At 45.0% G+C, this 21,669-nt stretch overlaps 1 protein-coding gene and 1 non-coding gene across 2 annotated transcripts in view; one reads left to right on the forward strand and one right to left on the reverse strand.

Annotated features, from left to right (window-relative positions):
- Window positions 1-21,669, reverse strand: part of LOC126095484 (mucin-3A) — a 794,250-nt gene that overhangs the window by 369,440 nt on the left and 403,141 nt on the right. The window lies entirely within an intron of this gene.
- Trnat-ugu (transfer RNA threonine (anticodon UGU)) lies at window positions 7,529-7,603 on the forward strand. The gene has a single exon. It is a non-coding gene; the product is annotated as a tRNA-Thr (tRNA).

Below are 21,669 nucleotides of genomic sequence, written 5' to 3' on the forward strand. Positions count from 1 at the left end.
CTCTTACCTTCCAAATTTCACAGGAGTTATCCTCCGTAACCTGCAAGAGCAGCACTCCTGGAAGAAAGGTTATTCCTGAGACTTGGGTTAGGCACAGCCTGTGGGATGTTTCCAGTATGATATTTCCACTCTGTAGCGGAGTGTGCGCTGGTATGAAACTCCGTGGCAGATGAAAACTGTGCGCCGGATAAGATCTCGAGTCTTTCTGTTACTGATGGCATTTATCGTCTCCGGTAATGACTTGTATATATGAATGATATGGATCCACGGTAATCCGACCACGTCTAGGAACGCAGAGAGAGCGTCCGTTCCGAGCGAACAACCTAGTTTTCACCGGAAGTAGTGTTTGGATGATATCAAATTAGTTATCATATGACTCGTGATGGACGTAAGTATAGCACAACAACATAGAATGTGAACCGTGGTGAGATTGGGTGATGAGAAAGCACGACCAATTGAAATCACTAATGACTCAAAACATCACCACCACCTGCATAATAGCGCGTTGGACCAGTCTTGGAAAGCAACACAGCAGTCATTGTGCGTGGCATGGATACTCCAAGACCTTGGTAGGTATCCGGAGGCCCGTAGCACCTGATGTATCCACCTGATGTGAACAGGTCATCTAATTCCAGTAAACTATGGACGTCGAGGAGCTGGCATCTGATTACGTCATAGATGTGTTCGATCTGGTTCAGATTAGATCAAGACATCAACGTGACTTCACTAGCATGCCCCTAAAACCGCTGTAGCACGGTTCTGACCTTGTGACTTGGACAGGCTGCCTGCTGGATGATGTCGTCACTGTCTGGAAAGACATCAAGCTGTAAAGGATGCAAGTGGCCTCCAACGGTGTTCACGTCGTCCAAAGGCACTTTGGTGCCTTCGATTACTTCCACAGATCGCTTGAAAGCCCAGCTGATTGTTCGCTATACCGTAATATAGCCCACACCGGCACGCGACTGTAGCGCACTGTATGTTTCGAATAGCTGTTCGTCAAGTTGACCACATATTCGGACACAGTCATCGGTTCAGTGTAACAAGAATTGAGAAAGGTCCGACTAGACGACATGTTTCCATTGATCGACGACCAAATCTCGATGAGCCTGTGCAATAACAAGTAACAACGTCGTTGGGTAAACATGAGAACACGAAAGGTCACCTGCTACAGAAACCCGTGTTCAACAATATGCGCTGAACGGTGTGCTCCGGAACACTTGTGCCTGTACCAGTACTGGACTCTGTCGTCATATCTGCCACTGATCGCCGCCTACCCTGCTTAGCCGAACGGGTAATCCTCCGTTACACAAGTTCCGTAATGATGGATTGACACAAGCAACAATTTCTGGCCCTCTTGTGGTTTCAACGTCCTTCAACCACTTCTTATCAACGCTCACGACGTGATCAATCGACCGTCTCTGCCGTCTCCGAAACGCACGTTCCCAGGAGCCGACCCGTAAGAAACTGCCCTCTTACGAATTCGCTTTGTCAGTGGAATTTCCCGACTGCAGTTCGTATCGTCACTAGAATGATCCCCCATTCGTTGCTATTCCGCTTATACACTGTCACAATAGTCATAGAATACTTCCTAATGTCGTGGCGGTCCTCCTTTTGCCCGGCGTAGTGCGGCAACTCGACGTGGCATGGACCCAAAAAGTCGTTGGACGTTCCCTATAGTAATACTGAGCGAAGCTGCCTCTACAGCCGTACATAATTGCGAAAATGTTAGCGGTGGAGAATTTTGTGCACAAATAGACCTCTCGATTACGTCCCATAACTGTTTGATGGGATTGATGTTGGGCGGTCTGGGTGGCCAAATCATTCGCTCAAATTGTTCAGAATATTCTTCAAACCAAACGAGAACTATTGTGGCCCAATGAGGCGTTTTTAGATCAAGAAGTCAATGAATGGCTGCAAATGGTCGCAAAGTAGCCGAACATAACCATTCTAGTCAGTGATCTGTTCAGTTGGACCAGACGACCTAGCTCATTCCATGTAAAAACAGCCCACACCATTATGGAGCCACCATTACTTGCACAGTACCTTGGTGACAACTTGGGTTCGTGGCTTCGTGGGGACTGTGCCCCACTCGAACCTTACTATCAGCTCTTACCAACTGAAACTGGGACTCCTCTGACCAAGTCACGGTTTCCCAGCGGTCTACGGTCCAACCGATATGATCACGAGCCCAGGAGAAGCGCTGCGTACTATGTCGTCCCGTTACCATAGGCACAAGCGATGGTGGGCTGCTGCCACAGTTTATTACGCCAATTTTCGCCGCATTATCCTAACTGATACTTTCGTCGTACATCCGACATTTACGTCTGCGGTCCTTTGACGCAGTGTTGCTTGTCTGTTAGCACTGACGACTCTCCGCAAACGCCGCCGCTCTCGGTCTTTAAGTGAAGACCGTCGGCCTCTGAGTTGTCCGCGGTGAGAGGAAATGCCTGAATTTGGTATTCTTGGTATATTCTTGACACCATGCATCTCGGAATATTGAATTCACTTACGGTTTCCGAAAGGGAATATCCCAAGCGTCCAGCTACAATTACCATTCGCATTCATAGTCTGTTAATTCCTGTAGTACAGACACAGTAACGTCGGAAACTTATACCTTGTCTAACCGATACTACCGACAACTGTAAATGTGCATATCGCTATGCCATGACTTCCATCACTTCAGTGCACACTTTCCTGGCCTCGTCGCATGCTCGGATCGCCATCTGGCACATTCCATCTCGCTGTGGGCAGTGCTTACACTGTTTCGGCTCATCATCGCATTGTGCAGTAGGAAGCATTTTACTAAGTTAACAAACAAATTACGAAATGTTGAACGTTGTGAAATAAAGCACGGTGAACGCAGAGAAATATCAAGTTCTGTCCTCATTGCGGTATTTACCGAATAACTCGGTGTACTCTAAACAATGAGTTTTTGCGGCTCCGTAGAATGTTGACATTTGCGATGCTGGTGCACTCGAAATTCACGTATTTTACCGTTGTCCACGGTTTTTCTCTGATTGAAAAGAACTCGAAAGTATTGCGAAAATATCAATAGCTCGGTTGTTTGCTGAATTCCTGACAGGCGATTGATACGAAAAGAGATTCACCACAGAGGGAAACAAAACCTACCGTTACACAAAGCTCACAGGCTCCCGCATCGAAACAACTAGTTACTTACAACTGCGTACCTGCAACGAGACAAAGCTCACCTCAGATAAGGAATAACTAATGGTATAGTGAGACCTTTATTTACAGTGAAGGCGTTATAGAAATAATAAAGTACCAGATAATATTTAGTTAATCCTCAGCATTATATCTCGCAAAATATCTCATATACTTCTGAATTCCAGTTGTTAAATAACATTCATGTTCGGATTCCATAAATCCACCTTTCAAAAAAAAATGGTTCAAATGGCTCTGAGCACTATGGGACTTAACATCTTAGGTCATCAGTCCCCTAGAACTTAGAACTACTTAAACCTAACTAACCTAAGGACATCACACAACACCCAGCCATCACGAGGCAGAGAAAATCCCTGACCCCGCCGGGAATCGAACCCGGAAACCCGGGCGTGGGAAGCGAGAACGCTACCCCACTACCACGAGATGCGGGCCCACCTTTCAACGTCTGGAAATTTCTCCTTACAACCTTATTGATATGGAATAATTTCATTCAAGAGAACTTGATCAAAAACTCAGATACGGACATCAAGAGTCGAAAGTAATTTTGGTGAAATTTGCTCAATATCATCAGCGTCTTTTAACACTCGAATTGTTGCTCTGTGGCCTGAATTTCAGTTTCATCTATACATGTTATAAAAATGTGTGTGTGTGTGTGTGTGTGTGTGTGTGTGTGTGTGTGTGTGTGTGTGTGTATGTGTGTGTGTGTGTCCGGAGTTCCATATGTCCTCCTAACTCACTGTACTGATTTCAACCAAACTTGGTACACACGTACCATACTGTCAGGTGACGATCTCTATGGGAGTAAGATTCACACATCCATCGAACGGGTGGTGGTGAGGGTGAAAAAGAGGCACGCCTATCCATGCTTGAATTCTCAGTCTTTATTTATCCAGTATTTGAGACTGACTTGCAACAAACCTAGCACATAATAACAAACTATTATGAATTTTTTCTGGCTGATAATACCTGTAAAATGATGAAAGGGAAAATGTTTATAGCTTACTTCTTTCCCGATGTTCATGCTGTAAGCGTACCGCATGAGGCACGACGCTGTAGTTTATTACTTACTTACTGTTAATTGGTGACACATTTTGTAAATAGTATGTAAATATACCACTTAATGTAGGTGCAGAATTATATCACTGCACGAATCATAGTTCTGATGATGTGACTTCATGAACAATGAGATGCGTGAAACACTGCCGCAACGAGGATGCAGTTTAAATTTATTACTTCCTTTTTATCAGCTCCGTTCGCAACACATTTCGCTGACAGTGTCAACATACGCCGCTGAAAGTACCTACAATATTGTATCATTGTACGACACATGGTTCGTGATGCATGAAATCATAAAAATTTAGCGTAACGCCAGAAGCTGCTCGGTATGGGTGTGGGCGCACAGCTATAAATAAATACCTGGGAAACTTCGTGTTTCTCCGTAAGTATTCTATAACATTCACAAAAATTTCAATGCTTATAAGAGTAGAGTATCGTCGAAACAGCTGCTACCGACTTGTTTACGAGCACTTAGAACTACTGTCTACTCATAATTAAAGTCCTTTGTTTTAGACAAACCCTTTCAGTGCTGCGCAGCTCCAATTCCATTTGCACTGTAAGTCCTTACCACATGCCGTAAGATGTTTGGATCTTTTGGAAGCTCCTCTGCACCTTACGCTCCCGTGTCTCTCTCAAAGCCCCTTGAACGTTAGGTATGCGAAGTATTAGTGTGCGTCATCAAATATCTATAATACTGAAAATTGAATATTCGCAGTTACAGTTGTTAAACTGCAACTCTAATATTTCCATGTTTATAACGAGTATCACTTCGCTTTTCAACTCATGACAAGTTTCTTACGTGGACTGTCAGTATTGAGTCATCACATAGGTTTTACTCTTGCATTTTCTTTACATGTCATTCATCCTTTACTTATAACATTTCGTATGTACACATTCCGTATCTCTTGTCGAGTGCGAATTCCACTTAAATTTTTGAGGCTAGGTATTTCCTATTTGCGTTCTGTCGTACGTTCAATACAGCGGCCTGTTGTTGGAATCAGTGTTACAGCTTAAAGTAGTACATGTTAGCGTAAATTAACGCTCAATGCAACAGTTTACGATGAAGGGAGGTGAGGCACACCCGCATATAATCTGCGAGTAGTGTTAAGGATTCTTTGTGTCGCACAACACGTCGACAGGTTGCGATTTATCTGTGATTTTCCGCTTTCGTGTAGGATAATTTGAGGCTAGTTCCTAGTATCCGCCACAGAAACACAATACAGATCCTAGCTGATATAATAACTACACAGGCAATAGACACAAGATTTCTTCACATGCAAGGCTACGTTGTGTAGTGGGAACGACAATGGGCCATACAAACGGATTATAGATTTGTCACGTATGTATACCATTGTGTGTGTGTGTGTGTGTGTGTGTGTGTGTGTGTGTGTGTGTGTGTGTGTGTGTGTATGTGTGTGTGTGTGTTTTTGTGGAAGGGCAAGGGGGCGGGTGTAATAATTACATACAGCAATGTATTTCTATTTGATGAAGAATCACCGTTTAAATGCTTTGGAACACCAACTAGAATTTAGCCGTGTATCATTATCTCAGCACTGTGTAAACCATTATAACTACCTTTCACCTCAAATAACCTAAAAATATATCTGTGGACGCTGGGTTGCCGAGCTGATATCCACCCTCCTTCAATTATCTCTGTGCCATCTTCCCCATCATCCCCTGGGAAAATATCTCTCGATCTTTCACATTTATTCAGTACTTTTCATCGTTGTTTATGTGGTGATTGGGCACTTTACAATGTAGCTGTTCCGCGTCACCTGAACCTTACGGATGATATGGCGAGTGACGACATGCGTGCACAAAGAAAAAGAGAACAGAAAACTGACAGTAATTCTTTTTCCTTTATACCAGTTTTTCGAATACAGGTTGTAGTCACATGCTCCTCTGTTGCTAGCACGAGGTCTAAATTAGTATGAAAGGTGACAGTTCCATTATGAGTTGCGAAGCCAACAAATGAAAGTATGAAATCTTAGATGCAATGACAAAGATCTGAAGAGTAGCCCGAAGTCTACATTATGCTAACAGGTGGTTAAGTTCACTAAGAGGTGTCGAATACTTCAATTAATCCGCTGTTACTGTGAATTTCACTGGGTCCTTCAAGTGGGAGCGACGATGGAAGGTATTCCTGGCAGAGTGCTTCGTCGTGAGAGTGATTCTCAGTAGATATGCAAGGTTCAGACACTCGTGACGGTAGAATGCCAAGGACAGTGAACAATTTCCCTGCGCGGATCTCAAAGTGCGGGGCACGACGTGATCGCAGAGGTTGCCGTGGCACACGCTCGCACGTGATGATGCGGACTGCTCGTGCGCGCTAGCTGGATACGTTGCCAGGAGGCCTTAGCTTCAAGTTCGCGACAACGACAAACTATTACAGTTTTGTGAGATTAAGAAAGGAAATTGACAGTGTTTCACTGGAAAACAAGGAAGTTTATTGTCTGAATAATATTTCGAGATATTATTTAGGTGCTTTTATCACTATAATTTTATTCATTTATTCACAACATATCCCTTCAAAGGCTCGACCTCTTAACGTCTTCACCACGAAAATTATTCTGCTTGTCCTCTGCTGTTCAAGGCGAACTGTAAGTGACAAATGCGAAATTCTGGTACACTTTAAGACTGTTGGCTAATACAAGCTGAAAACATTATGACTACCGCCCACTGCAAGATATGGTGGCGTTGCATGCATGTGAAGTAGTAAGGACAGTATAGAGGGTGGTCAGAAACAGTCTGAAAAGGTTGTAAGAGTGTTAGAGGGTAGTTTGTGCTGAGCAATAATTTTTAAGGAAGAAAAATCGATGTGTTGTGCCGTTTCCTAGTTAATTAGCAGGCTGCTGCGCGAGCAAATTCAAGAGCCACGCCCCTAGATACAATTAGTGTCAGTTGGTCTCATAGAGTGGATGACAGCGCGTGAGAATGCTCAGCCTTTGGCTCGCATTCCGTCCTAACTAGGGTCTCATCACTCGTTCGCATTTAGGGATTTACAAAACCAAATGAAGAGCAATATGAAAGTGGCATCTGTTATGTCGGACATATCCGGAAGAACAGATGCCATCTTCATATCGTTTAAGGCTAACCGGCTGATGACTTCCTTCAGTGCGGATGCACACGATTGGCCTGAACTCTTACGGGACTCAGTGGATTGTCCGCCACGAGTAATGGGTATAATGGCAGGGGCACTACGAATGTAGTGTGTGGGCTCTAAGCTGAGAATGTGGGTCTCACTGGGAGCGTGCTAGCGATAAATCCCTGCAGTCGCACTATCCTCTGTGCCCTCGATGGCTCAGATGGACAGAGCGCCTGCCATGTAAGCAGGAGATCCCGTGTTCGAGTCCCGGTCGGGGCACACATTTTCAACTGTCCCCACTGATGTACATCAACGCCCGTCAGCAGATAATGGTATTGATTTAATTGCAATTTCAAATGAAGAACACGTTTGGTGAGACCGTCTCTGGCAGGCCACTTGAATTTGTGCACACGACTTCCTCTCTGGGTAACTTCAGTGCTAATTACTCGGAACTCGGAAACGGCGAAACATACCGACCTTTTTCTTAACAATTATTTCGCAACTCAATCTACCATGCAACTTCGTTACCACCTTTTGAGACTCCTTCTGACACTCCAGTATAAGTGGAGTAGAAGCGAATGTGGAATCATTCTAATGCCAACACAAATGAGTAAATCCATTGGCATAAGCGACTATGACAAAGGACTCATTCGTACGGCTCGGCCGTGGGAGCGAGCATCTCGGAAAAGGCAAAGCCGGTCGACTGGTCGCGTGGTACTGTCGTGTGGGTACATGGAAAGCGATAGAAGGACGATAAAGCGTAGAACATCAACAGAGGACTTGTCCTCTCTGCAAAGCAGGGTAGGTACATCATGTACCAGATCTGACGACAGCGTCCACAGCTCGTGGTCTCGCGGTCGCGTTCTCGCTTCCCGAGCACGGGGTCCCGGGTTCGATTCCCGGCGGGTCAGGGATTTTCGCCTGCCTCGAGATGACTGGGTATTTACGTTGTCCTCGTCATTTCATCATCTTTCATGAAAGTGACAAGTTTGGACTGAGCAAAGGTTGGGAATTAGTACGGGTGCTGATAACCGCGCAGTTGAGCGCCCCACAAACCAAACATCATCGTCGTCATCATCTGACGACAGCATACAATGCTGGTGCAGGTAGTGGTATTACAGAGTACACCATTCAGTGCACGTTGCTGAACACGGGACTCCACTGCGGACGACATATGCATCAACCCATATCAATCTAATGACATCGTTAATAATGACTGCAGTGAGGACCCTTTCTTAGACAATGCACCGTGGATCAATTGAAAAGAGTGCCTCGTGAAATGAATCACATTTCTAGTTACACCGTACCGATGGATGCGTCCACATACGCCGTCAGCCAGGTGTACGGCTGCCTGATACATGCACCACGCCAGGGATGCGAACGATGCGATCCGTTTTGTTCTATTGTTCACACTAGGTGTCTTTCCCAATGGAGATGTCATCTCCTAGCAGGATAACTGTACGCGTCACAAGGCCAGAATCGTACTACAGTCGTTTCAGGAACGTGAAAGTGAATTCACAGTCTCTCCTAGCCACCAAATTCGTCTCGTCTACATCCGAGGGAACACACATGTGACGTTACCAGGTGACATCTGCGCGTCCACCAACAGCCGTCCCGAGATTTACTGGAATTTGTTGATCTGAGCGTAGACATCTGGTATCGTGTATCAGTGGAAACCAATACAGGAACTTTCTAATCAATGCTAAGCGGAATCGCTGTTGTATTCCACTCCAGGGGTGGGCCAACAAGCTATCAATGAGGAGGTCGTACCGTTTTGTCTCACAACATTTGCCCGACAGGGGGGTGAGTCTCATGCATTGCAGTTGGCTCAAGAATAGGTGTTCAGATTTCAAAGTTTTCTCGGCTAGAGTCAGCATCCATGTAATGATTCAGAATTGTTGCCCTAGTATGTTTTAAAATACTGTTCGAACGTGTCAGCTTTTTGCAAGAGTGGCGCAACGTTGATTCATTATTTTTAAAGATGGGGTTATCTACAACCCTATAGAAGTTACACGAACAGTTCACAAAGATATGTCACGACTAATGACTACGTTATCCAATTGATTCGATATCAGCTACTGTACAGATGGTGAACTAATTACCACAGAGAATAATTCAGATGCATGTGTGCAGAGCCAAATTTAACCTTAATAAATAGGAGAAAGCTAAAAATACAGTGACAGTGCAAGCAACATCGAAGCAAACGATACTTCAAATGAAGTGACATCCGAAAGTAAAAGACTTACAACGGCAGTACAAACAGCGTGAGATTCGCAAGTGACGAGAGCAGAAAAGAAACGAGCTCATTCAAATCTTAGTTCCTAGGCTACTTTCACAGATAGTTTGCAGCTGGAGTTCGGGACCGTCCTGTATGTCCGTAGACTGGCGCTGAAGCGGTCGCGGAACTCGGCAGCTCGCACCGCATGCAGCCAGACTGGCTCGTGCGCTGTGCGGGAAGCGGCTCAGCAGGGGCCGAGCCTGGCGTCTCCGGCCGAGAGAACACAATCATTACTGGAACGCCTGGAATGCGCTCCAGAGCGGCTTCCGCAGCCGTAATAGCGTTTTTAGTGGCCGCGCCCTTTGTGGCAGACAGCCGGTGTGCGCTTTATAGCGCAGCGGGGTTGCGCTAGGATGGTTTTAATTAATCTTCCGCCCGTTCCGGACGGTGCGACCGTTATACACGGCTACCTACCTGCAGTCACCCCGAACTTTATTAAAAAATTTCCTCTCACCCCCCCTCCCCCCGCCACGAGAGCTGCATTTTTACCATCCAAGATGAGTGTGGAAAAGCAAAGCCTAACTACCGCAGGATCTGCCTAGAAGAGACGATGAAGTAAGTTTTCAACAAATTAGGTTAGCCACTGGGATATGCAGTACAAGTTGGGACTTAATACTCCTCTTAATATGCCGACCGACGTGTAAATGGCGTAGCGCGAAAAAACAAGAAAAAGAAAAAAAAAGTTGCGCATGCTCATGCAGAGTCATATGAAGAAAGGCTACACGTTAAGATGTAGCAGCCACGTGCTTCCAGTCCGCCTTAGTAAATATCATGGCACAATGGCGTGAAGGATGGACGTCTGGTTCTGCAAAATGCTGCCAGGAAGAAGCATATGACCTGCAGGTGTGGTGACATATGAGTAAAGATAAATATATCTGCAAAAATCTAACAACTGTAAAGCGAAAATAAATGTGTCTTAAGTTCTGTGGACAGAAATAAGTTTCAGCGCTGCAATCAACCACCAAACGGCGTTCCACTCCTCTTTCAGTCGACAAAGTCGACTCCACTAGGTGTTAACTGTATCACATCTTCCTGGGAACTGACGGAGAACGGCGCGTCCTGCTAGGACGTCATATTTCAAGGAGAGCGAGGCGATCACTCGGCGTCTATACCACCCTACTTTTCCTGTTGCTATTTAGTATTTTCTTATATTATATTCTGGTTTTCTTGTCTCCGACTTGTTTCCAGCCGCGCGGACTGGCAGCGCGGTTAGAGGGACCATGTCATGGATTGTGCGGCCCCTCCCGCCGGAGTTTCCAGTCCTTCCTCGGGCATGGGAGTGTGGGTGTGGGTGTGTAAGAGAGAGAGAGAGAGAGAGAGAGTGTGTATGTGTGTGTGTGTGTGTGTGTGTGTGTGTGTGTGTGTGTTATTAGCATAAGTAAGTCTAGGGCACGAAGATCTCAGCAGTTCGGTCCCTTAGGAATTCACACACACATTTGACGTGTCTCCATCTTCTGAGCGTTCATTTATTACAATATTACTCCAAACACTGGTCTACTAATTTTCAGTTTTTATTTTTTACAGATACGAGACTTGCGGTGCTTTATGCATTTAAGCGCGCCGAACGCGAATATCAAAGATAAAATTTTCTCCTGGCACAGGGCACCAAGTAAATAAGCTGTTTACCCGTCAGCCACTGATGTCGAACTTTATAAGAGCTACATGCAATGGTATTTTAAGCTTAATACGTCTTCTGCCGTGAATGAGTGAAGCGGACGCTATCAATAATTTTTGGCCAATCTGCTTTACACTCTTGTGATCTTCATCCCGTCACGTGAGCACCGTCGAATGTAGAAACAATACGTGATTCTAATTTTTGTTAAGCATGAATGCGTGCTCTTGCGCAGCGTTAGTTCACTCGTTACTGGAACGAGTGTCGTTCCGGTTGGCTGTGAATGTGAGGTGAAGTGCCCTAACTGAGTGGCTAGTATGTGGAGATTCCAATGTCACTGCGACGCTGTTTGATTTGCAAGTGTGTGACATTAAGTATTGCTGGTATCTGTGTAAGTGAGACAGTCGCGCAAGAGAAGAACACTACACACAGAGAAAAAGACCTCAACGAACAGCTCTGATGCCTCGGTCCAAAAACATTGCCGAAGAGCCCCTAATGAATCCGAAAACAATTGTTCTCCCACCGTGGCACATTGAGTTGGGAATCATGACAGCATCTGTTAAGGCTGAGTTCAGGAATGAATCATTTCAGTAGTTGGGTTACGAGTATCCACGAGTCAGCGCAGAGAAGGTAACAAATTATATATTCATTGGTCTACTGTTACGCCAGCTGTTGGGGACATCCAGTCTGAATCCACTCTAACCCCTGATCAGCTTCATGCATGTGACTGTTTTTGTAACATGAAAACATTGATTTTGGGAAAAGAAGACAGTCGAAAATAGCGGGGATCTTGTGGACGAATTCTTTAATCTTATAAGGACTGCCACATGACCTCGAAGTTTCACTTCCTTTACTCCCACTTCGGTGTGTTCAACACGGCGAGCGATTCCACCGGGACATTTCTCTCACGGCACAGCGGTACTCAAGGCAGTGCACTGCTACCAAGTTGGCTGATTTCTGCGGGATGCTACAGAGAGATGCCTCAGATACCGCTCACAAGAGAGAGGCAAAGTAACGGCGTGAATGAACTAGCTAAGTCCAGTTGATGTCTATATCGTATTCATTATGGTAGGTACAACGTTAAGTTCCACCTATGCGTAACCCTGACCTAGGAGTCAATTTTAATCGTGTTATTCGTGTACAACGCATCGAAATGTGTAAACACCGTCTGCTTTGGTTTCTGCAAAAAATCCACTGTGGACCGTTTCAGTTCTGTGAGTTTTTGAGAGATTTTGCAATCAACCTCCCTGAGACCCCAATGGGTGCCATTGTTGTTCGAGAAAAGCCACGTGTTCCTACGTGCTCGCCTTCTGGATGGTCTCTTTCGACAGTCGACTGTTCTTTGATCTGCAAGTGGTGCCGCCGGCCGGAGTGGCCGAGCGGTTCTAGGTGCTAAAGTCTGGAGCCGCGCGACCGCTATGGTCGCAAGTTCGAACCCTGCCTCTGCTATGGATGTGTGTGATGTCCTTAGGTTAGTTAGGTTTAAGTAGTTCTAAGTTCTAGGGGACTGATGACCACAGCAGTTAAGTCCCATAGCGCTCAGAGCCATTTGAACCATTTTGCAAGTTGTGCCATTAGCCTCCGCTCGCTGTACCCACCTAGCTCGGTGCACTAAAGTCAACAGAGTACAAGTGCCTAATTTATTTAATGTATTTTAATCGCAGGACGGGAGGACTTTTATCCTAACAGTTCCCAAGACCATATACGGCTTCGTACCGACCCCGAAGCCGGAACTAAATTTGACAAGCTCTTCAGAAAATAGGAGCGAGGGTAAACGTGAAAGGAAACTAAGCTTTCGTGTTTGAACGACTCCGTGTCCTCTTTCACGCGATAAGGCGCGTCGAATCGGCTGTAATGGCCGTTGTGTGGCCCCAGGGCTAAAGCGGAGATAGCGTTCTGACGTGGCAGCCGTCGCTCAAGCCGCTCCCAATGACGGAGCTTGCGCAAGAAGGGCTGCCGGGGGAATGCACAGAATTCGCTCCAGCGTGCGCGTGTGCAGGTGGAGACTGTCAGCAGTCGCGCGCGCGCTCTGGAGCTAATCGTCTATGATTACTTGTAATTTTATTGCTAATGGATCCGAAGTAAATTACAGTGCCGTGACCGAAGAACTGCTGAGGACAGTGTGCGTAGAGAACTGTAATTAGGAGTGTACTGCTGATGCCTAGACACACGTTGAGGCGTTACTACGTTAGGCAGAAAATCCGCTGCAGTGAGAAAGGAGAGGCTCGTGTTCTAATGTGGTTAAGACTTCCGCGAGCATCTGTGTCACTCTCTAAAGTAGTACTTGTCACTGCAAAGGCGAAAACTGAGTGGTGTTCGTAGATATTTTTTTTTCCGGAACACCGTTTTCCTTTGTCCAAGAACTACATATTCAATTAAAATAATCGAGTTTGAAGGTGTGTCCTTTTAAGAACTTTGTTTTAGTCACGACAATTTTTCTTGAGATCATGTAGCAGTACCTTTTAGGTTTGGTTTCACTGAGCAGAAATAATACATGAATCATATTCTCACAACAAGGAAATTTAGAAAGAAAAATACAATTGATAGATTAAAAAGTGACATCTGCTAAAAAAACGAGGGTAATGGAGTGTAAGCGAATTAAAGTAGGAGATGCTGAAAGAATTAGATTGGAGTGTGTGTGTGTGTGTGTGTGTGTGTGTGTGTGTGTTTGTGTGTGTTTGTTTGTGTGTGTGTGTGTGTGTGTGTGTGTGTGTGCGTGCGTGTGTGTGAATTCCTAAGGGACTAATCTACTGAGGTCACCGGTCCCTAGACTTACACTCTACGCAAACCAACTAAAACTAACTTACGCTAAGAACAATACACACACCCATACCCGAAGGAGGACTCGAACCTCAGGTGGGAGGGACCGCGCAATCCGTGACATGGCGCCTCTAACCGAGTGGCCACTCCACGCTGTCAATTAGATTGGAAAATGAGACACCAAAAGTAGTAGATGAGCTTTGTTATTTGGGCACCAGAGTAATTAACGATGGCTGAAGTTGACAGGATGTAAAATGGAAACTGCTAATAGCAAGAAAAGTATTTACGAAACAGAAAATTTTGTAACTGTGTGTGTGTGCGCGCTCCCGTCAGTTTTTCCACGTGTCTTCGGCTCTCTGCAGTGTGTGTGTGTGTGTGTGTGTGTGTGTGTGTGTGTGTTAGGCAATCTTTTACAAAGCTATTTGCCTGTAATGTAGCCTAGTACAGAAATGAAATGTGGCCGTTGAACGGGTCAGACTAGAAGAGAATAGAAGATTTAGAAATGTGGTGTTACACAATGATGATGATTCGATGGGTTGTTCTGGTAACTAATAATGCGGTACTGAACCGAATCTGGGGAAAAAGAAATTTATCATTCAACATAAGAGAAGGTATCGGTTGAAAGGACACATCATGAGGCATCAATAAACCATCAATTCGGTTGAGTAGGAATTGTAGAAGACGACCAGGGCTTGACTGATGTAAGTAGATTGCAGTAGTTATGCAGAGATGAAGAATCTTCGAAGAGATAGACAAGCCTGAAGAGCTTCTTCAGATCATTCTTTGTAATCAAGACCGCAATAACTTTGTAATACTACACAAAAATAGTGATCAGTTGCTTAATTTCATTTACTTTGTGTTTTGAAAGCGAACTGAAGATGCAAGAATCAGTTGGAAACATTAAGTACCAGAAATGTCATAAATACAGCTGATTCTGCGTCCTATTATTAAATATCTGTATAGAATCTTAACAACTTTTCATCATGAATATCAATGGTTCGGTAGAAGAGATGTGTGTCACAGTAGAGAAGATGAACAAGTGCTCATAGCTCTTAAGGTAAGCACTTCGGCATACAAGTTTACTGGACCATTGTATTTTTTTGGTTCACACTACCTCATCGCAAGACGAGGAAAGCAAAGAGTTTGCAGGCGAAGAGGGCCATAGGAATCAGAACGATTTTCGCTTATAACTTTCGACTCCGTCGTTTCCTCACCAAGATCGCTTACCTCAAATTGACTCATTTACCCTTCTCCTTCGTCCCAGAAAGTTTCTGACATCATTAGGGACTCACCCACTATATACTGCATATGGTAACGACCCTATGTACTCCGTTGGGATAATCCCGAAGGTACATTTGCATCTCTATATTTCGTCCCATTTAGAACACCGAGTTGAGTACAGCAGACTCACGCCTCGTCCGGATTCGGCCATCAAATACCCCAACTACGTCTTCAGCGTGATCATTAGTGCTGTAATTTAGCACAGGATCCGGTGATGTCCCATATGTAGGGCCTAGTTCATGGAGATGGTGGTGGTAACATCGTACTGACAGGCTCTCTGCATTGATTTTCGTGCGCTCTGCAAGAGCAGTATGGTATGAACTGTAGTCTTCATCTACCTGTCACTTGCCGTCAGGTCCGATTCCTTGGTAACAGATCAATTTGCTGTCGCAGGTATGCACGTACCAGTTTGTGACCGATGTAAGAGGAGCAGCACAGAGAAGTCTCACCCTAGTATCCAACCAGCTACGGTATGTCATTATCACTACTGACGCTTCATGTCGAAACAAATGCCGCTCTGGTAATTTCAGGCTATAATATTTGATATTCTATATAGGAAACTGGACGCTCATCCGTCTTTGCCAGAGCGCTCCCGTCAGTTTTTCCACGTGTCTTCGGCTCTCTGCAGTTGACATCGTTCACCGCGTGAACCGAATGCATTCTCAGAGAAACTCACTTTCTTCTCTACCCCCCAGAAAGAAAGAGATTCCGTAATGGACCTTAAAGCCACTCGGTCTGCTTTTGTCGACGCCCTAATCACGAGTCTGAGCGCCCCGCCGCCGCCGCGGCTGACAATTTGTTACAAAAGAAATTGCCGCGCCACAAAGTTTCACCGCGGCCCCAAAGTTTTTTCGAACCACCTCCGGTCACGCTCTTTTTCGTAAGAGGGTACAGCCGAGAGATGGACGGCGGGCGCTCAAAGGCGCTGGAATGGTCTCGACGAATGAAGTCTCGCAGCAACTTTTTCATAAAAAATTATCCTCAATCCATTGCCCCGCAGCCTGCGGCAATCCAGAAATTCCCCGGAAATGGAGCGCAGGGTTGGCCGCGCTGGCCGCTTGCAGAGATGCAAGCCAGCGAGCGGCGCGCCCGTCATAAATTGTATTAATGCCACCTGGTTTATTCGACCCGCCGCCCCGGCTGCAGCTGACTTAATCTCGCGAGTGCCGCTGTCTGCACCTTCTGGCTGCTGCCGCCCCCCTCCCCTCCCCCCCCTTCCACCACCCCAACATCTACGAACCCACCTCTTCTACCCTTTGTAGTCCTCTGCGTGTGAGCGATAACTCGTAAGAGGATTGCCCAGCCGCGGAACCCTTGTGCGCTCGTGCCACTACTCATCCTATTTTACAAAACACGGGGAACGCCATTTTCGGCCGAGCTAGACTTTTAAGACGCCGTGCATCGGGGTATGTTAAATCTTATCTTCTCTCTTCGTTTAAGGAAGATGTGTTTAAAATTGAAATTTTTGCCTTCCTGTAGTTCTACAGCATGTTAGAAATATTGTCTTCAGTTCTCAGGGTTTAATTCGAACTACAAATGATGTGAAAGCTGTTTTGTTCCTAACTACGTGCAGTGCCGCGCCCCCTTTCCTACATGATTCTGTCCATGTTCTCGATATATTACCTCCTGCCATCAGAGAAGACATCTGTAGAATATATAAGGCTGTGATCTCATTAAGGTGCGAGCAATTTCGCTTTATTAAGGAACTGCATACATGGTGGAACACAAATACCAATGAAAGTTTCAATAACCTCATAGAGAAAAGACGGTCAAAGACAACATTTTGTGCATCTACTATTGTTAAAAATTTCTTCCTGTGATACTTGCCTAGGGTTCAGTTATGATATCACGGCAATAACCAGGGTTCGTACGGGACAAAGTATTTAATGCAGGTTGCTTCGCTACTGAATAAGTTTGGCGATGTTGGCATTGATAGTCCTTAAGTGTCAGTAGGGAAATTGCCGGAAGAACGCGCCAGATGAATGAGCCTAGAAGAAAATAGTTACACGAAGAGCAAAAAGACCGAATGTATGGTTGTAGCCAAATTAAGATCCATTTTTCTGGCGTAAATGCTAATAATACCGTCTTTCGGCATATCCCGCTACTTCTACTTTCCAAAGTATAAGGAATATTTTCTGTTGAACCGTTGTTGACAAAAAGGCGTCAGACGTTGTAAATACTGTAACACAGCTTCGCGTGGTACAAAATTTTTCAAACCGCTTTATTGTCAACTTTATTTAAATTTATGTGAACTAAAAACTGCCATGTGTCATACACACGAATTTTAAAAAAATTGTTGAAAAAGTTCTAAGACTGATATTAAAAAAATTGTTAGCCAGATTTGTGTTCTAAGAATAAACTACGATAGTTTGAAAGTTGTAAGTTACTCTTGAGAAAATGTTCCTCATGTGATAGTATGTGTTCTAAAAGTATCCAGCAACGTCCTAATCATATTAATTGAGAAAGAAAATTGAAAAAAAAAACAGATTATAGGCAATAAAATAATGACAACATGTGCAAAATTTGGTCCAGTTACCTCTCAACCAGTATACGTTACATTAGCTTACATGTACCCATGCGACACCTCGACTCTCACCAATGAGTGGTCTGTTATAATCTTTCGTGTTTTTACATACGTTGTTGTTTTGATCTTCAGTCTTAGACTGGTTTGACGCAGCTCTGCACGCTACTCTATCCTGCGCAAGCCTCTTCATCTCCAGATAACTACTGCAGCTTACATCCTTCTGAATCTGATTACTGTGCTCATCTCTTGGTCTTCCTATGCAATTTTTACCTCCAAAACTTCCCTCCAAATACTACCCTCACAATTCCTTGACGTCTCAAAAGTGTCCTGCTGACCAATCCTTTTGTTTTGTCAGGTGTATCACTTCTTTTTTCTTCTCCCCAACTACATTCAGTACCTCTTCACTAGCTGAGCGATCTAACCAATCTAATCTTCAGCATACTTCTGTAACACCACATTTCGAAAGATTTTATTGTCTTCCTGTGTGAAGTGCTCATCGCCCCAGTTTCACTCGCGCAGAAGGCTACACACCAGACAAAGCCTTCACAAGATAATTCCCAACACTTAAATCTACAGTCAATGTTAAGAAATTTCTCTTTTTCAGAAAGACTTTCCTTACCATTGCCGCTCTACATTTTATATCCTTTCTCTTTCGTCCATCGTCATTTGATTGCCCAAGTAGTGAAACTCATCAATAAATCGGAACATTTCTGGCATATTCTTGTGTTTGACTTCAACAGAGGGTGGCAACAGCGGAGACAACCACAAACGTTTGCGTCGTGTATAGGGTAAATGAAATGTCGTGTGACTAGGGCCTCCCGTCGGGTAGCCAGTTCGGCGACTTGCGCGTCGTTGGGGATGAAATAATGATGATTAGGACAACACAACACCCAGTCCCTGAGCGAAGAAAATCTCCGAACCAGACGGGAATCGAACCCGGTCCCATAGGATTGACATTCTATCGGGCTTATTACTCACCTACCGGGGCCGGACGTGTATGAGGGTAATACCGCTGCATAGGGCACGGTAAGTAAATAGTTTCCTCGCTTTAAGGATTATCGTTTAGACGTTAGTGAACTCTTCATGTTCAGGAAAACTTCCAGGGTTTGATGAAGATCGTTTAAAAGCATTGATCCACAATCATCCACGTCACTATACTCGAGAACTGACAACTGTGATGAACTGTGTTCATTCCACCATCGTGCGACTTTTCCGTCCGATAGAGACGGTTCAAAAATCACGTGTATGGTCGTCGCTTGCTCTAAGCCAATATCACAAAATTCAGCGGGGAGCCACACATGCATCTCTGGTTGCTCGTCATCATCACGCTCGTGCGCAACACCACCCATTCCTAGCATGAATCGATTCTGTTGACGAAAAATGATGTCTTTATGCTAACATAAGGAAAAAGGAAACGAATGATTGAGCCCAGAGAAAGCGGCGACTCCCCTCACAAAGATGAGCGCGCATCCACAAAAATAATGTTATGCATCCGGTGGACCAACGACAGTGTGGTGTTCTACGAATTGCTTCGCCGAGATGTAGTCATCACTGCCGACGTTTATTGTCAACAACTGAGATGCAGTCAAACAAAAACGACAAGGAAGAAAGTGCGCAGTAGTGCTACAGGATAACACCCCTCCCCCACCCACGCACCACCCGCCGTAATTTGCAGCAAAAAACACTATTCAGGAGATCAGTTGTGAAGTCATTCCGCGCCCAACTTATCCACCTGACCTTACACCCTCACATTTTCACTTTTCTCGCTCTCTCGCCCTCTCTCCTTGGAGGAACTTTTTTCCTGATGAAAATGCTGTTCGAATATTGCTCGACGAGTTCTTCGCCTCAAAACCACGTGATTTCTACAGTCGCGGAATCGAAAAATTAGCCCAGCGTTGCCAGATTATTGTAAATAATGAAGATGAATTACAGGATGATAATGAAGATCAATATACAGGATCTACATTAAGTCCGGGAACACTTTCAATTATTTATTGCACAAGAACCAAACGTTGTACAGATACCATACATATGTCATTTTGAAGAGAAGTCCTGACAGATTTTTTCACGTATACCGCTACAGCGTAGTGTGGTAATTTGCCGACAGTCAGAGCTAGTCGCAAACATGGCGAGTTCAGATGCGGAGCGAGCTTTCTGTGTGTTGGAGTTCGAGAAAAACAAGTGTGCTACAGATGTTCAACGGATGATGCAGCAATGGCTGACGCCTCAAATGCAATCGGACTCTCCGTTCATCTTTCAGCAGGATTGGGCTGCATCCAGTTTTCATCGTGAAGTTCATGGTTAGCTGAACAGAGAGCTGCCGCATCGATGGGTCGGCCGTGCTACAGAAGGGGACAGCTGTTACTTGAAATGGCCTCTCCGATCACCAGATCTCACTATGTGTAACTTTTTTCTGTGGGGACACGTTGAAGATCTGGTGTATGTACCGCCTCTGCCACGTGATGTAGCAGAGCTCCGGGAGAGAATACGGTGAGCGACTGCCACAGTTGACGATGCGATGCTGGGACGGGTATGGCTACAATTCGATTACCATACTGACGTTTGCCGGGTCATTCATGGTTCGCAAATCGAATGTTTGTAAAAAAAAAACTTTCAGAGTTTCTCTTCAAAATGCAATATGTATGACATCTGTACAATGTTTAGTACTTCTGCAATAAATAATTGAAAGTGTTCCCGGACTTTATGTACACCCTGTATTATTGATTACGAAAATCTCTGTTATGTGTGTCGGTTATGTTTATTAAACTTATGGTAAGCCGCTGCGAACTTGTGCACCAACCCAATAATACGTAAAAAAATCTTTTTGAGTTTCTATATGCGTGTGCTAAGCAGCGTGACAGAATGTCAAATAATATTGCTACAGCAAATCTATGTAATCGCTTTAGTCGACTATAATAACCTTGTATCTCACTTCTTATTACATTTCAGTGGGAGTCGGTAGCTCATATTGTCACCTAGTTTTTCAACAAGAGTGCTTTCACGGTTGGCACAAGTGATCTGTGACTTCTCTATATAAGGCTGCTTTCAGGTGTACTCTCATCCACAGAGACTTCTGAATTTACCGATGAAACAAGTTACTTTCCCAGCACAGGTTCGAAGCGAAACACGAGGAAAACGAATCCCGGAGCTTGTATAAGGCTGTCATTTCGAAAGTCTGACAAAGAGAAACGGAAGCTATTGTTCCCTCTTCAAGTTCTTTAGCTCTCTGTAAGTGCCGTAAATTCTTGGCGGACAGCGTCTCTCCTCGCAGAAGCTGAGAAACAAACAAATCCGCCCCACACGAGAAGAACACAGCTGACGCGGCGCGAGGCTCAGCAAGCAGGCTGTGCGGATCTCGAGGCCGATGAAGGAAGACGCGATAAAAATAAAAAAAAGGGGGGGGGGCTGGAGCGCAGAAGGAAGAAAATAAAGAGCGTTCCGCGCGGAGACAGCGGGCTCCGTGTCTCGGGCGGGTCTCTTGATTAAAGTCGCAGCTGCCGCTCCGCAGACACCGGGGGATTATACCAGGGGCGGCGGCGCAGCCTGCGGCACTGGGCGTGACGTATCTAGCGGCTCCTGCTGCCGCTGCCTAACCTCCTCAAAGCTCCACACCAGTAAGAGAAAAGGCCAATGCTGGCGAACTTCATCATACCACCAACATAAACACCCCCTAACACAAGAAGAAAACGACGCACCACGAAGGAATTATCGGAAGGAAACATATAATCATATGTTTCGAAAAAAACTGGAAGATTTATTCAAGACAAAAGGTTTGACAAACTGAGCAAATTAATGACGCGCTGTTCCACCGCTGACCCTTATGCAAGTAGCTATTCGGCTTGGTGGTGATTGATAAAGTTGTTGGATATCATTCAGAGGAATATCGTGTC

This window comes from Schistocerca cancellata, chromosome 8 (assembly GCF_023864275.1).
Source record: "Schistocerca cancellata isolate TAMUIC-IGC-003103 chromosome 8, iqSchCanc2.1, whole genome shotgun sequence".
In the NCBI taxonomy this organism is placed as follows: domain Eukaryota; kingdom Metazoa; phylum Arthropoda; class Insecta; order Orthoptera; family Acrididae; genus Schistocerca; species Schistocerca cancellata.